The sequence below is a fragment of the Chanodichthys erythropterus genome, chromosome 16 (assembly GCF_024489055.1).
Source record: "Chanodichthys erythropterus isolate Z2021 chromosome 16, ASM2448905v1, whole genome shotgun sequence".
NCBI classification, from domain to species: Eukaryota; Metazoa; Chordata; class Actinopteri; order Cypriniformes; family Xenocyprididae; genus Chanodichthys; species Chanodichthys erythropterus.
This window is the reverse complement of record NC_090236.1, coordinates 43,802,295-43,820,236: the sequence shown is the minus strand read 5'-3', so window position 1 is coordinate 43,820,236 and position 17,942 is coordinate 43,802,295. Positions and strand designations below refer to the sequence as shown.

Below are 17,942 nucleotides of genomic sequence, written 5' to 3'. Positions count from 1 at the left end.
TTTGATCTCGCAGGTGTCTGATGCACTCCGAGAACGGAGAATTGTCCATCTTGCCTGCACTTTTTTCACTCCTCCCCTCACTGCAGCCGCCTACTCTCGGCTGAACTTAAGGCGAGGCTAGGCGCATCTCAAACAAGCCTATTGATTGCTAGGAATAGCAATCTTTGCTTAGCAAATGCGCCCTGGACCGAACAGGGCAGCGTGTGCGGCCACCGGACTCCGCCCCTTACCTGGACCCTTCCTTCCTGAACACTGCCCCACCTGCACGAATATATATATATATATATATATATATATATATATATATATATATATATATATATATATATCAACTAAATCCAAAAATTTAGGTGGGGAAGTTGCTAAAATGTAATTGTTTTGACACGGAATGACCCTTGAGAGGTTTTATTCATATCAAAAATGTACTAAATATCTTGTCTTTTAAGTTGCCTTTAATGTAAGATGTGCCTAAAGTAAATACTCATTCATTTTCTGTTTTGAAGATCCACATAGGAGACAATATTTGGATTAGAGAAGAAGTGTGGAGGAAAATTACATACACCACAAAGGATTCTCTCTTTGTAAAAGAGATGGCTGTGGCATTGTGGGGGACAGCCACTTTACAAAGAAGAAGTGTGTCAGGAAAGGAGTGCACTGTAAAAAATGGCTGTGAAATCTACAGTTATTTACTGTCAATTTCACAGTAACATTACTGTATAAGATTTTTACAGTAGAATATTGTAAAGTTTACAGTAAGACTGTAAAAATCACAGTAGTCCAAGAATTACAGTTGAAATCACAGTAGTCAAAGCATTACTGTAAAAAAATCACAATTTAGCCACTATAGTACTGTAAATAGTAAAGTAAACTACTGTAATTTTCCTTTTTTTTATCATATCTTTCTTTGTACCCCTTTCACATGGACGGCTCCAGATTATTGTTGTTCAGAATTCATTACCGGAATATGATGTAAATACTCGATGGTGAGCTTTAAGTAAAAGTGTAATATTAATAAATTAAAATGTGTCATGTAACTTGTACTCTGATGGACCTGCTGCAGGAGCTTTCTATTCCATACAATATATATATTTTTAAAGAATTCACATAAGATTCCAAGAATATGTTTTGTTTGTTTGTTTTGTGACCGTAAATGGGTATTTGGGTGTAGGTGTTAACAGGGCAATAAAATATTTGATAAGCCTTATCTTAATCTCCAAAGTCTCCCCTGACATGGTCTAACAATATAGGCTTCATAAATGCATAATTTTTTTAGATATCATCCTCAGATTTGAACTGAAGCATGACCATTGGTTATAAGTTGCAACCCAGCAAACACAGTACATTGTGACGACGTCGTCAGTGTTAGTCGTCATTTGGTCAGTGTGACATTACTTTATGACAACGTTATGAGGACGTCGTGGTAATGTTCCATTTTTTAGAATCTTGGCTAACGTTCCAGAAACGTCGTGGGCACGTCCTCAAAAGACGTCGCTGGTTAATCCCACGGAGAATGTTGTAGCGACGCGATCCATTGGTCTCCTGATAACATTCCAGACGTGTAACTTTTTGTGTTCAAAATGTACAAAAAAATGTACAATGGGAATGTACAACATGAATCTATTTTCCAAACCGTGTTTTTGTCTTACCCTGAATTATTATGGTACACCTAGAATAAGTGTGTATATTTGGACTATTTTAGACCGTGTAGAAACCGCTGCGGAGTAGCACAAATACCTGCGTGACTCGTCATAGAGATAACAGAGAAGTAGCTCCGGCTACAGTGTTCTTCCGCAAGATATGCCGTTTTGTTTATGAACTGCTAGAGTGCCAAAAGACTTGTTTATATATTATATATATGTTGTGTTTGTGAATTACGGGTATTTATTGGATGGGGCATGCGCGAGACAAATTCGAACTTTTAAACAAGCAGGTCAAACGGACTTTAGGAGAATCTGAGTACTGCGCATGCGCATCAACGGTCGACCTCCAGCAGACGGACACAGAGTAAAAGGTAAGCCCTGCAAATCTTCTTTTATTCATCGTTTTTGCCCATATGACACTAAATATCACTTGTGACGAGTAATGTTAGTGCAGTGTTTTTGGTTTTCTAAATGTATTTAATAAATAAATTCCGTTTGGTTATGTGCGCACGAGCGTTGTCTCCCGTGAGGCGGTAACGTTCAAATCTGAGACAGTTTTACATTTTTCTTTTAGTTATTTTAAATGTAATGTTAACTGTTTAATGCTATAAACAGCAGAATAATCACTTATATTCGTTAAATGGCAACTGTAGTAGAGTGTTTGTTAATTTTAGACCCTGCCTGGTCTCCTGAAGCTCACGTGAACCATTGTGTATAAAACGGTTAACGTTAATCAGACACGGTTAATTACTTAACGATTCGTTTACTAAAATTATTTGTAATGACTTTCAATAATCCTGGTAAGTCAATGATTTAGAGTTGTTCATAACGAAATATTCTCGTTTGTCGCCACTTACTGGTTTAACGTTATGTGTGATTAGTCTATTCATTCCTATCTAACATAATGTTACTTTTTATTTTCAGCAGCTGAGGAGAGACAGCCATGATGCCATGACAATAATTGATGATTAAAAGCAGGGGTGGGTATTAAATTAGTTTCTGACTGCTATTGATATGTATGTAACGTTCAGTCTTTAATTACCCTTTATATACAACCACATATCATTCAGATAATCTCCAGGTGGACTGCACGGGTCCAGGATCTAGAGATCATCCATCATGAGGACGATGTTCCAGGAGAAGCAGCGTATACTGGGTGAAAAACTATGCCTCATTTTTTCCAATATCACAGGTAAGACTAAATGTATTTAAATTGATTTCAATCATGGGTCATGTCTTTCAGGTCTGCTTGATCATTTTGTTGTCCTGGATGTGAGAACATGGTCAAAAGGTGTGTCAATCAGCATCCAGCCATAAAAGCAGCCTTCTCCTTAAAGGGCTCAGAAGGACAAACAGGTAATTCACAGGGTTGAATTTCACAATTCAATTACTCACAGAGACAAGATGTTAATAATTCTGAATTCAAGGGGTCAGCAATTTTACTATTTGATACATTTACACTTTTTATTTCAGTCAAAATGAAATCACTGATTGATGAATCTGAACATAGTTGATGTGTACATTTATTTAGAGATCAGATTTGATATCTTAAAATGCACTGTCTGTCCAAAATTACAGACTTTCCTGCTGTTGGTGCATGTTAACCATCATCCTGTCATTGCTTCTTTTATGTTTCAAAAAGCAGACTTTATCTTTATCATTCCAGGTCCTGATTAGGAGACGCAGAGAACATGAAGCTACAGTATGTGCCGTGCAGCTTATATTTATCAAGCAGTAAAAATGCTCAAAACTAAAAACAAGCATTTAAAAATTTTATGAAAACAGTCATTTATTACACTCCATTCATTCAACAGCAATGGTTGATTTCGTACGTCATTGCATCATTTCTACATCATTCCACATGCTTTACACTTTCAAATTTCTGTTTTAATCAAGTGTTTACATGTCCTATCGAACAGATTAGAAAAGGTTTAAACCACCCCTTACATTCAGAATGAAATTTTAAAAAATTTGATTTGGCAAATTTATTCTGAATGACATTGTTGCATGTGACTTAAAGTTCACCCAAAAATGAAAATTCTGTCATCCTTTACTTATCCTTTACAAATGATACACAATCACATCACATAGGCTGCTTGGCAACCCTATATATATATATATATATTTTTAATCTAAAACTATAGCAGCAACATTAGCTGTGTTTACATGGGTTCTAATAATCAGACTAGTAGCACAGATGGAACAAGAAGTCACATGTTAATTGGAATGAATTGGCCGGGTCCAATTGACATTTCATTCGGATTGAAAGAGCATGTTTAAAACTTTTTTTAAATCTGTTCGATACTATCAAATACAATCCAAAATCTCCTTCCACTCATCATCTTATTCACAAGCTCCTTGTTTTGGCCGTTGAAATTAGCATTTTTACTGCTTAAATATAAACAGCATGGCACAAAGCTTAATGTATTCATTGTCTCCTAATTAGGACCCATAATAGATAAATGTTAAGTCTTGTTTTTAAAAAATCTGTGTAGTGCAGTCGTGCAATGTACCAACTGCTTTGATATGATTATTGGGTTAACTAACTTGTATGCAAAGGCTCACAAACTGTGTTAGAACTTTCACAGTGTACGCCTGCCAAGACTGTTGTTCATCTTCGAAACATAAGTGAAGATATTTTAATGAAATCTGAGAGCTTTCCATCCCTCAATTTACAGACCATGCAACTAACACTTTGACACTTCAAAAAGTTCATAAAGTGATTGTAAAAGTGATCCATATGAATGGAGAAGTTTATTCCAAATTTTTTGAAGAGACTTGTTCGCTTAATGCAATATACAGTTTGAGTTTAGACTTTTTTCACATATAAACATTAATTAGCAAACAATGGAAAATGGAAGCTCAACTTGTTTGTAAATGCACTAGTGTGTTGAATTTGTTTATTATATAAGGTGATCAAGTTTATTCAGAAAATTTGGACTAAACCTCTCTATTAGATTAGATTTACGATCTGTATGAAATTATTTTATTTTAAACATCAAAGTGGCAGTTGTGTAGACTGTCAATAAAAGGAACAAAGCTCTCAGATTTCATTAAATTATCTTTTTTGTGTCTTGAAGATGAATGAAAGTCTTAACAGGTTTGGAACGACATGAACTCATGTCATGATAAAAACAATGTTATAACTTACAATATATACATGATAATATTTTAATGATTTCAAAATACTTTGAAGAATACAAAAAACATTTAGGTAATATTTAAATTATTTTTTTTGTGCTTTCGTGTACATGAAGATGTATTTTTTGAGGATGCTGCTATGATAGACCCTAGATTTAAGGGAAAGGTGAAAAGAGAGTAAGTCTGACAGTGACACGATTATAAATGTAATTCGGTAATTTAACGGATCTTGCCCAAACTCACCTAGTCAGAGCCAGTTGCATTCAGTCAGTGTTTAAAATCTGTAAGGAAATAGCTAATAGTAAAATTGTTTAGAATATTAAAGTAAAACTACTTTAAAATATTATTATTTTACTATATTTTTCAACAAATGCAGCCTTGGTAAGTGGAAGAGACTGCTTTCAAAAGTAAAAATGCAGCTTCTATCAATGTAATCTTCTCTTTCAGCTGCCAGAGGAGGAGGATGATGATGGCAGTGGTGACCGAGATGAAGAGGAGGAGGAACATGTAAGTTAGACACACTTTCCTCATTCCTTTCTAACAAATAATAAACCTGACTACAACAACTACTACAATAACATTGTTTTTAGCTTCCAGTTTGCAAAAATCCAAAGTGATCCTTGCCTCAGAAGAGCCTGAGAAAGACGCACTTCCTCTTCTCTCACAGCTCTCTATCATCTTCCTCCTCAACACTGTTGGAAAGAGTGTTCTACACAGCTGAGGACACGGTAATGAGAGATCTCAAATTCTTCCTGAGAAAGTCCACATGTTTATTTTCTTGAACAAAAACTGTACATGTATTTTTGGGTGGGCCAAAGTATTATTTAAAGAAATGCTAAAAATCTCTATATTGCTCTTTATACATATCTTTTACTCTTTATGAGTGTCATCTTCTAGATTTTTTTTATCTTTTGGGAAGCTCAAGGACTGTAAAAGTTCTAGTAAAGCAGTATTAAAGCACATTACCTCAATATATATTACTCATACAGGACACTTAGGAAATGGTTTAAAACATTTTTTTGCAAATAAAGTAATAAAATATCTGCTGAATCTTTTTCACATATCATTTTTGTGCTAAATTTTGGAGAGTAGTAATCATAAGAGTATAAATATAATTGATAAAATCATTATTTAACTATACCCATCTCTCTAATGATGAAACACTTTTTCAATAAAAAGAATAAAACATTAATCATTGGTTACATTTATTGATTGTATTGTTTGATTTATATGAATGTGTTTGATTTATAAATTCATGTTCAATTCTCTGTACTCATAACTTAATAACACTTGGTTGCATGGTAATGTTAATGTATTGGCTTATTTTACAAAGTAACAATGCTGATGATTTCATGGATGCAGTTTGTTTCTAGCCATTTTCTATCATACAATTAGAATTTATAATATTTTATAGCAGAGAATTAAGTGTTCAGTTCTGCATAGATTCTGTGCATGGAACACAGAATGTTCGTTAACTTTGGATGGTATAATGGCATGTTGTCCAATGTCCATTATCCCTTTATGTTGTACCTGTTTTGTCATTCCTGTTCATCAAATGTTTTTAAATAAATAACTGTTAACAATTATCTTATTGTCTGCAGTTGATTGCTATGTTTTAGAATATGGGTGATTCTTTTAATGATGGCTAATATTAAATCACAGTGATACAGTATTTAAATTGTACAGCGAGAAACTGAATTTACAGTGATTACCTGTTATCTACTGTTTATAGTACTGTATTGCATACAATACATAAAAAAAACAGTGCTTAACTGTTTTTTGTATGTAAATGCAATCGAAATCACAGTATTTTTTTCTTCTACAGTAAAACAATCAATACTGTAAATACAACTAAAATCACAGTGTTTAATTGTTTTTTATTTTACAGTGAATACACAAAATACTGTAAATGGAAGTACAGTACCCTTACTGTAAAATGTATTCACAGTAACTTACTGGCAACAATTAGCCAGTAAGTTACTGTAAATACAAGTAAAATCACAGTATTTAATTGTTTTTGATTTCACAGTGTATACATAAAATACTGTAAATGGAAGTACAGTACCCTTACTGTAAAACGTATTCACAGTAACTTACTGGCAACAATTAGCCAGTAAGTTACTGTAAATACAACTAAAATCACAGTATTTAATTGTTTTTGAATTCACAGTGTATACATAAAATACTGTAAATGGAAGTACAGTACCCTTACTGTAAAACGTATTCACAGTAACTTACTGGCAACAATTAGCCAGTAAGTTACTGTAAATACAACTAAAATCACAGTATTTAATTGTTTTTGAATTCACAGTGTATACATAAAATACTGTAAATGGAAGTACAGTACCCTTACTGTAAAACGTATTCACAGTAACTTACTGGCTAATTGTTGCCAGTAAGTTACTGTAAATTTCACAGTAAATTTTTTACAGTGTGTCCCACAAACAAACATTCACAAAAGCCTCCCCTCCCAGCCAGCAATGACATGTGGGGCCCAGATGAGGGCTTCATGGGCGGAAAATGTGGGCCCCATTATGGGCTTGCACCCGGGATCCACATTGGGGCAAGCCGTGGAAGCCCAGACATACTAAAAGTGGGACCTGTAAGGGTACTGCAAGGGTCTTAATTGGGCAATTCATGTCAGACCCATTTGGGCCCCACCTGCCCAAAGGGGTCCAAAGTGGGCTTTGCAACATGGCTACACAGATGGGCTTTAAATGGGATCTGTAAGAGTCTTATGTGGATCCTAACTGGGCAATTCATGCCAAACCCATTTGGGGCCCACCAGTCTGAAGGGGTTTAAAGTGGGCTTGCACCCGGGATCCACATGGGGGCCAGCCGTGGATGCCCAGATGGGTTTTAAGTGGGATCTGTAAGGGTCTTATGTGGGTCCTAACTGGGCAATTCATGCCAAACTCATTTGGGGCCCACCAGTCTGAAGGGGTTTAAAGTGGGCTTGCACCAGGATTCAACCGTGAATGCCCATATGGGCTTAAAGTGGGCTCTGTAAGGATCTTATGTTGGTCCTAACTGGGCAATTCATGCAAGGTAAGCCCAACCATTCATTTAAGGAAACAATCTAAGAAAAATTAAAAATGAAGAATGAATGTAAGTACAAGATAAATACAAGACACTTGATGCTTTGAACTGCAAGAAATATATTAAATTGAACAACAAAAATTATCTTTAAAAAACAATGTCACAACATACGGTAAACTAAAAAATATATTTTAAAAAAATCTCTGAAAAAAACCCCTCCAAAAATACAATACAAAATACACTCATTATATAATACATTGAACAACAAACATAATCTTTAACAATTTAAATTTTACAACGTACCGGTAAATAAATAAAAAAAATATATTTTTTAAAAATGTCTGAAAAAAAGAAAACAAAACATCTCTCCAAAAAATACATCCAAAACAGTCATGGCGTTTGTGTTGTCGATGTTCTTTTTTACCCATAGATATATGAGCAATATCACACTCGTAGCCGTGCGATATGGCTGTATATCAGCACGCTGTGATTCGTCCGTAGGCACGAGGCCGCAGGCTGAGTGCCGTAGGTAATCACTGCGTGCTGATATACAGCCATATCGCACGGCTACGAGTGTGATATTGCGTTTATACAACAGTTCGACGGCACGAGTGTGTAAATAAATAAGAACAACAACGGAGTGTCTTTAAAACCCTCTTTTGTGCAGCACTACTTCCTTCCGCCACGGATTCAAATCTCAAGTTGTCAGTTGGCCCAAGCCTCCCATCTAATGGCGTATTAATGTAACTTTCACTCAATCCATATTACTTACTAATGGACATATTTATATAAAATAATATTTATTGAACAACAAATAAGCACAATTGTACAGTTCAGTCAAACAAAGCACTAGTTATTTACAAAAAACAAAAACAAAACCAAAAACATTTACGCTTGTATGTGGGTTTTACAAATATTTAAGGAATGAAAATGATTTTAAAGAGCTTGTGACAAAACCTCTTAACTCCATTGGATCCTCAAAATGTCAATCAAACTTCATTACATTAATCCGCATCCCCTCGTGAATGAAGTGTGCACGCAGTTTGGACATCTCTGTGCAATGCAAAGGTAAATAAAGATCTGATGTTAGAAAAAAAATTGTAAAGTCGTTTTCTTTACTAAAAAAACCCTATGTTTATAAAGTTTAATGTTTTACGTATTTGAAGAGCGGAGAAGAGTCTTCGTCTGATATGTCCCATCTAGTTGAAGCCAATATGCTATATATAATGATGTAACATAACGTCGTTTATTATTATCAAATTTAACATAGCACAATTCGACTTGCTCTGGAACAAATAATAGATTAATAAAGACCAAAGATTGCCTGTTCTATGTACTCAAATTGAATAATGTCTCATGTTTAACCACTATAAGAGCCAGCGGCAAATCCACGAAGCACTGGCCGAGATTAAGCTGTTCTCGGCAGTTACAGAAGCACTGAACGGCCGCTGACGCCCTGGAGCTCACATCTCCGAAAACGTCAAAACAAGTTGTAAAATAGGCACTGTTATTAAATATGAGTCACATATTTCAGGTCTAAACAACTACATTCTCGCATAAAAACTATTAAAACTACAGTTTGTGGTACAACAAGTAGTATTTGTAAAAATTGCGGTTGATTTGGTCGGCCGCCATGACGGTCACTTCAAGCGGAGTGATACAAACGGTGAAAAGGTAGGAGGAGTGCTGTTATCACTGAAATATCGCATGGCTATCAGCCAATCAGATTCGAGAACCAGACAGAACTGTTGTATAAATATATATAAGACCCATATATGTGTTCCCAGTTCAAACCCATGCCCACTTGACCCATAAAAATTCTATGCAGGACCCATATGTGCATTCCCAGTTCAAACCCATGCCAACTTGACCCATAAATATGCCATTCAAGACCCATATATGTATTCCCAGTTCAAACCCATGCCCACTTGGCCCATAAAAATTCTATGCAGGGCCCATATGTGCATTCCCAGTTCAAACCCATGCCCACGTGGCCCATAAATATGCTATGCAAGACCCATATATGTGTTCCCAGATCAAACCCATGCCCACTTGGCCCATGCCTGTCCCTTATGGGGCCCATGTAATCAGCTCATATGGGCTTCCTATGTGAGACTCGTACTAGAAAACCTACATGGGACCCGCTGATTTCACCCAGCCAAAGCCCATGCCCACACAGTACCCATGGAACCCGTAGTTAACCAATCTGGGCCCCACGTGTCATTGCTGGCTGGGCTGACACCCTCTAAGTTGCAAGTTTTGAGAGGTAATCTAATCTCTCTATTAATTCATGCATGTACTGTATGTAACCATTAGCACCACCAATTTTGTTAAAAACAGTTGAAAAAATGTTCATGCTCAAGATATTCTCATTCATATTCATCCATTTATACTTATTTATCAGTCAATGAAAATATATAGAACATAATTAAACGCCTATATAATTTCATTGCTATGTCTGAAAAAAAGCAAAATGTGAAACAAAAACATGATAATTGCCTTTTTAAATAGTTTTACTAGTTGAAAATTCACAAATTAATAATCTAAATTATTTCTCTTTCAAGTCTGTTTCAGTGATTGGCTGCAACAAAAGGAGCCTGAAAGAGGAGAGAGAGAGAAGAGGGAGAAACAAGTGGGGTATTACATATCCCAAAAAATACAAGACATCATAAAAAAATAAAGAAAAAAATAAAATGTATAATATGTTATAGTTCACCTTCAGGTAATTGTTGATAGTTTTTTTTTTGTTTGTTTTTTTTTTTTTTTTTTTTAGCATTTTAATCATTCCAATAATTTTGTAAATATTTGTTAGAATAGCTTTGTTTGTTGCCTGCAAGATTAAATAAAAAAATGTTAAAGTGGTTGCTTGTGGTCCTGCAGATTATTTAAAGTAAAATTGGAATGATTTAAATGTCACATTACTCACTGACAGGAAAATTGGGTCAAACACTGTGATCAATCAAATCAAACAGTCAGTCAAAATCAATCAATTTGAACAGCTAAAACCAGCCAGCCTGACCAGCTTAATCCAGCTAAAACCAGCTAGTCTGACCAGCTAAGACCAGCCTGGCCAGCTAAAACCAGCTAAGACCAGCCTGACCAGCTAAGACCAGCTAGCCTGACCAGCTAAAACCAGCCTGACCAGCTAAGACCAGCCATCCTGACCAGCTAAGACCAGCTAAAACCAGCCTGACCAGCTAAAAAAGTGGTCAAAACCCCTCTTAAACCAGCTTGAGAAACCAGCTATGACCAGGCTGGGAGACCAGCTAAAACCAGTTTGATCAGCTTAAGCTGGTTTTAGCTGTTTTTTTCAGCAGGGACGGCGGCGTACGTGAGAAATTTATATAAAAAATGACGTGTGATTGGTACGTCTGAAATATGTACGTCGCATCATATGACGCCTGATCATCATACGTCGCATCATATGACGCCTTTAAACGCATTTAAAAATTTCCATTAGTAGATGTAGGCTATTTGTTATAGACTATTGTTTTTACAATAATTAGTTAACTAACTAGTGGCAACAGTGCATATTCTAAATTTATTTCATGTATTATGAGTGTGTGTGTGTGTGTCTTTGTGTGTATTGGCTGTTACGTTAGTGTTGAAGTGAACAAATTAAACATGTTTTGAAAATTTAAAGGCATTATTTTAACTTGAATGACATAGCCCTAAAAGCTTACGCTCAATTTTTCTATATCTCTTTTTGTGTATGAATTTGTATGTATGAATTTCTGATGCTCAGGAGAACAGCAAATTCTAAACCAGGAGTTTAGAGCTATGGTCTTTAAGGTCCACTTTACTGCAGAGTGTAGCTCCAACCCTATTCAGCTGAGAACTCCTGGTTTAGAATTTGCTGTTCTCACCCTGAACTATTATAATTTTATTTTTGGTATTATAACCACTGCTCTAAATCATCAGTAATTTCATCTGCAACCTGAAGGCTTGGATATTAACCTTGTCCACTAGATGGAGCTATAAGATAAGGTATAATTTTAGATATTATATTATTAATTTGTTTTCTATCCCTTTGAATAGAAATAAATGCATTTATTTATCTAAATAATTTGTGTAACTTGTGTATTGACAGTATATTTCATTTACATGTTTGTGAAATGTGAAACAGTAATAGCCTATTTGATGGTGGAAAAATAGATATTTTAATATGATTAATTTTAAATCATATAAATGATGAGATGTGTTAACTTACCTGCATTTTTCCATATTTTTGTATTTTTTCATTATTTATAATTATTTCTTAAATTATAATCGCTTCTTAATTTAGTAAAGTTTTATTTAACAGGCGGTGATTTCAATAAATATTAGTAGTAGCAAGTAGGCTATTGCTTTAAAAATAACAAAATCAAGTCCATCACTTGGAGAAAATGCATTCCTCCCTTAAAGAAAAATGGTTTTAAACGGTACCAAATTATGGTTCTTCAGCTTGTAGCAATAGCAGAAGCCGTTTTTGTGCTAAATAGATCCAAGGATCCATAAAGAAATAAACTTCTAATTTTTTATCCTTTGAAAGTGCTATAAAGGACCCTGGTGTTGTATATAATGTGTTTAATAATAGTTTTTTTTTTCTTCTTTAATACGATCAGTATATTATTATCTTTAAATTATAAAACTGTGTAGTTTGATGGTTGAGCTCCAGAAACCATTAATGAGGTGGCTATGACAGTTACAGCTTTGAAAAACAAAAAATCAGGAATAAAGTAATGCATATTAAGGGGTTATTCATGAGGGCGATGCGGTTCTAAATATAACTGTTAGGCTACTATTATAATATTTTTGAGGGAAAGTGTTCCATAAGTCTACTTTTAATTTTTATTTTCCAGAGAAGAAAGAAAAAGAAATACGTGTTTGGGACAACATAAACATATCCCTTTAACCCATGTTCAGTTCAACGGTTGAGTTTGTGGCAGAACCATTTGCGTTCTTGCATTATTTTATTAACCACTACATAACTATTTTAGTTATAAAAAAATATTATATAAACGTTAAGCAAAAACGAATTCATTTAAAGCTAAACTGAAACAGAAACCTGCGTTATAACCTACCTCTCTAATTTGGCACAAATCCAAATGTCGAATTGGAGGCTAAACTATATTTATTATTTAAACGCTTTTACACAGACTACTTAAAATTAGCAGTATAACCTTTCATATGTTTGGTTGAATGTATGTTATTTTGACAGTTAACAACTGCTGCGATGTCAAGTTACTAAAACTGATATGTTTTGTGTCCGCGTGATGAGGCGCCGACGCGTTCACTTGAATTTTCTTATAAAAGCGGAAACATCTTAAAATAATCAGACATTTATGGTGTAATAACTTGAGAGAGACACACATGCAACACCATTCGAATCTGTGAAGGTTTTAATAGGCGTATTAGTTTTGTACACTCACAAATAAAAAGAAAACTTTGCTCGTAAAATAAACAAAGAATTTTCTGCCGTCTCGGTTTCCTTTCTGTGAACTTCTCAAATGAACCGAAACTCATATAGTCTAGTCTATTGTCGCATTCTTCCCCCTTTCATTTTGTTAATAGGCTATGTTAAGTTATGCGCATAGACATTGGCTATTTATTCCTTTTATATAATTTAATCTTTTTTTCCGTTCACAGAAGCGCTGCAGATGCGTGATTAATGCATCCTCATGTTCTGTTGTTTATTTTGCTATTTGTTCAAGTAGGCTAAAACTAAACCCCTGGGACTTTTTATTCACACACACTTATCAATTCTAATTTCGTTTAATTAATTTAATTTAATCTTGTCGGTTATTGAAAAGATGATCGCGTCAGTTGAAATAAACAGAAACGATATTGACAAGGCAACAATAATTTTCGTTCAGTTTAAGTTTTTCAACTAATATTTATATATTTTCTTATATTTCATGTTTATTTCGATTAGCATAAATGTTTTAATAGTTTTTGTTATTAATTAACTATAAAAACCCTGCAAAACCGAACTACATGACAGTAAATTTTCCCGCTATAAGCCACGAATATTTACAAAGATTCACGAATTATTTAATTCCGTCTGGGACACAATCTCAGGCCGGGAGTCTCACGCTCATCGAGGCCAATAAACCTAAAGCTATTGCTGAAAACAAAATTTACATTACTTTTAAGAATAATGTTGGAAAAGTGATAATAATGTGCCTCTTTTGCCCACTTTCATTTATCAGTCCCCCTTTGCAATATTAATAATTACAAAACATATATAAATATGTAAAAATAAATGATAAATTATGTAAAAATATAAATAAATTATTTAGCAGATGATTAACAAAACAATCATTACTGACAGCCCTAGTTAAAACATTTAAAAATTAACCTGCATTGTTATGAAATTTGTGATTAGAATATTTTCCTATATTTTTCTATAGGCCTATTTGATTTCTTGAAAATAATAGGCTATTAAAATGACTTAATCTTCTGAAAACAATATCACATATAGTCAGATATTGTGAGCTGATCTATTCACACATTGTATAGTCAGCTGTATTAATTAAAAATCTTACCACTATCAAAAGTAAAAGCTCAGAATGACATCCCAGAATATTATGTTGCATAGATTATAATTATAAATTTTACATGCTTGAATTTGAAGTTGGTAGGCCTAATAATCGTGAACATAACATAAAATTGCGAGTTTGGTGGTGTATAATTTGGTACAGTCATTAATCTCAAAGAGAAAGTGAATTATTATTTTTTTAATTATTAGGTTTTTTAACAGTAGGCTACAGAGAACTTTGCATGCAATACACCATTTGTATCGAGGATATATCTAGTGTCATCAGAACAGGAAAGTAAAAGAAAAAAGTTGATAAAGAAAATACGAAAACATAGGAAAAACATGAGGGTAAGATATTAATTTATTGTGGTGGCGACGTGCTCCTTCTCCGGCGTTGGTCTCACGCGTCTGTGATGCGACGTGCTCCTTCTCCGGCGTTGGTCTCACGCGTCTGTGATGCGAAGTGCTCATTCTCCGGCGTTGGTCTCACGCGTCTGTGTTGCGACCGGGTGTGTCTCATACGTTCTGAAAAGTGAAGCCAATGTGGCCGTTATAAGATAATTAATACATGTTATTAGTTAAGATAACACACCTAATGTTAACCATGTCGGGAAAAAGCAGGTGATCGTTATCTGGCAGTTACTTATTATTTTTATGGGTATAAAATAATAATTAGCAGGACAAAACTAATGATAGCTTACTCTAATTACAGCAATCGATCTCCTGTAACGGTAGTTGTACTTGATTTAAAATGGCAGGACCGTTTCTGACGATTTAGAGTTGTTTCTAGTGGCATATTATATTGATTTTATCTACTGAATTTGCTGTTTCAAAAATATTATTGCTCTAGAAACAGAATAGCCTATTATTTTATAGGTAGACTTTTAAATTGTGTATAATTTTTTATAGTCTATTTAAAATACATGAATGATGACGCAGTCGTCTGGGCGGAAGTTTGATATCGCGACTCCGCCTCCGGCTCAACTGACGATTCCTTCTGCGCATGCCCAGGCTCCAAACCTTCTTTTTTTTTTGACGTATTGCGTAACGTGTCAGCGCCCATTCGTCTGCCCATTTGGCTTCAGTTCAATACAATGGAAGGAAGCGACGTCGCGTCGTCCATCTTTTTTTACAGTCTATGGTTGCGACCGGGTGTGTTCGTTTTTGTGATGATTTAGATTTTAGCTAGCAATTTGATGCTATAAAAACGGGGCACGTCGTCATGACTCGAACTTGATTGACAGGTTGTCTGAGGACTGTCGGAGCTTCGAGGGGAGATTGAAGATGTTTTAACTAACTGTTAATTTTCGATTTCTTTGTTATTTAACACCAACAAAATGAGTTGTTCAGCAGTAAACTGTACTAACCGACCTACAGGATCTGACGGATCACCCCAGCAAACACAAAACGTTTTTACAACTTTTCACAACGTTGTATTTTGGTTGCAATTAGGTAATGTTGTAGTACAACGTTTTAAAAACGTTTTAAAAACGTTTTTTAAAATAAAAAAATAATGTAACCAAAATAAAACGTTTTAAAAACGTTGTGAAAATACCAAGCTGGTATGTTTTCTTTAAGTAGTCAAAAAAACGTTAATATCACGTTTGTCTACTACGAAAACGAAACTATACCAAATTGCAACTTTTGGGAGACGTTTTATTCAGGTGTTAAAATAACGTAATCTGCACGTTGGAATACGACGTTTAAAAAACGTCATGACAGTACCAAAATACAACCATGTCAAAACAAAGACTATGCTAGGGCCAAAACACATACATTCTGTTTTTTTATTATTATTTGTTGTGCAATAGCCTATAGCCTACTTTTATTTGTACACCACGTTGATCATTTCTGGTATATAAAACATATGTTTTCTTTAGTCAAAAAGAAAAAAAGAAAAGAAAAAGAAAACTTAAGTATTCTAAAGCTATATTATATTATATTATATTATATTAACCCCCCCCCATATTCAAATCCATCAGTTACAATCCCCCCCCCAATATTTCAACATGAAAATCACAGTAGATCTATACTAAAATATGTATAATTCATTTATTTTGTAACAATAATTTTGTTTATAATCGAATATGTGTTTGTCATAATAAATTAGTAAAAAAATTACCCCCCTCCATTGAACCGATTGGTAACGCCCAACCAATGCGCATCGCATTTTCACCAAAACAACGCCAGTGGCGCTCTACTGTTTGAATGAATGAGAGCGGGTAGCACCAAAAAAGAAGAGAACCGCTGCCCAGCCGACTATATTAAACTTCTGTTCAAAGAGGGACGTTAAAAAGAATAAAGCATGTACTGAGAAGGAGGTATGAAAACATTGTAATAGTTAAGTACACTCCACATATATTTTAGCTAGCTAATCCATTGCAATTTAGCCATAACTATCAGTGTAACTGTAACCAATTACTAAAACAGCCATCTATTTTGTTACTTCATTTTTCAATAGCGTCTTATCAGTGACAAAAGTATTCAAATCGGTGTTTGTTTTCTTCCTTAATTAATCTGATTTTTGAATGAATTGGCTGAATGAACGATTTAAGTAGCTCACTCATTAAAACGTCGAATCGCTGCCACCTACTGGCGGTTTCAATATATAACATTATTTATTTTTAGAATCACTCCGTTATGTTAGAATTTGATGAATAGTTATATTCCATAAAGTTATGATAGATAGATAGATAGATAGATAGATAGATAGATAGATAGATAGATAGATAGATAGATAGATAGATAGATAGATAGATAGATAGATAGATAGATAGATAGATAGATAGAGAAGAAATAAATTATCAAATAACGCTACACATAAAACAGATTTTTTTTTTTTTAATTAAAAAAAACACAAAAAAACAGGCAGCATACCAACGCTCAACCCCCTCAATGTTGAAACCAAATCTACGCCCTTGACTCCATCAGTAGTCTATTGTTTTAACGCTGTAATGTAAACGATAGCTGCTTAACTTTTGACATGTTTAATTGGCGTGCGCATTTAACATTTCGAGTCCCGTGAGCAATCGGATTGGAGTCACCATGGAAACGGGGCGGCAACCAGGCGGCAACTCAACCAACTGACAAGTGTCAAGCAAGAGCACGACCGTCTGTCACTGTTATTTTCACTGCTTTCAGGTAAGTTTAGTGCCTAAAATTACACAAATAATACATACAACTGTTCTTGACACGTTCATACATGTAATTGACAAGCTTCTGTTGAATATTTTCTTCATAGAAAAGGTTTGTTGTCTTTGGAAAAAGATCGTTAGAATCTCAACCGTTAGGCTAACTTTAAGAGGTAGACTAACTTGACATAAACTCTTATTTATGAAAGTTTGGGCTTTTAATCACATTTTATGTGTAGATTAGAGGTTTTGATAGTTTTGTAAATGATTTTCTGGCAATTTGTCAATGGATGATTAGAAAATATAACTTAAAAGTATGCGGTGTACTGTTAATCGGTGACGTCACTTATATGGAGCGTGAAAATGGGGTGAAACTAACGTTATTTCAAACATGTTTTGATATTTCATGGTAAATAAATATTGATTAAAATTGCACTGTGATTTCAGGAGCGTCAGATATATGAATAATTT

At 34.5% G+C, this 17,942-nt stretch overlaps 1 long non-coding RNA gene across 1 annotated transcript in view; it reads right to left on the bottom strand.

Annotated features, from left to right (window-relative positions):
* Positions 1 to 12,268: 12,268 nt before the first annotated feature.
* Positions 12,269 to 17,942, bottom strand: part of LOC137003319 (uncharacterized) — an 18,977-nt gene continuing 13,303 nt past the window's right edge. Inside the window, exon 3 of the long non-coding RNA XR_010891956.1 lies at positions 12,269 to 14,865. This is a non-coding gene — a long non-coding RNA (uncharacterized lncRNA). The remainder of the gene's footprint in view (positions 14,866 to 17,942) is intronic.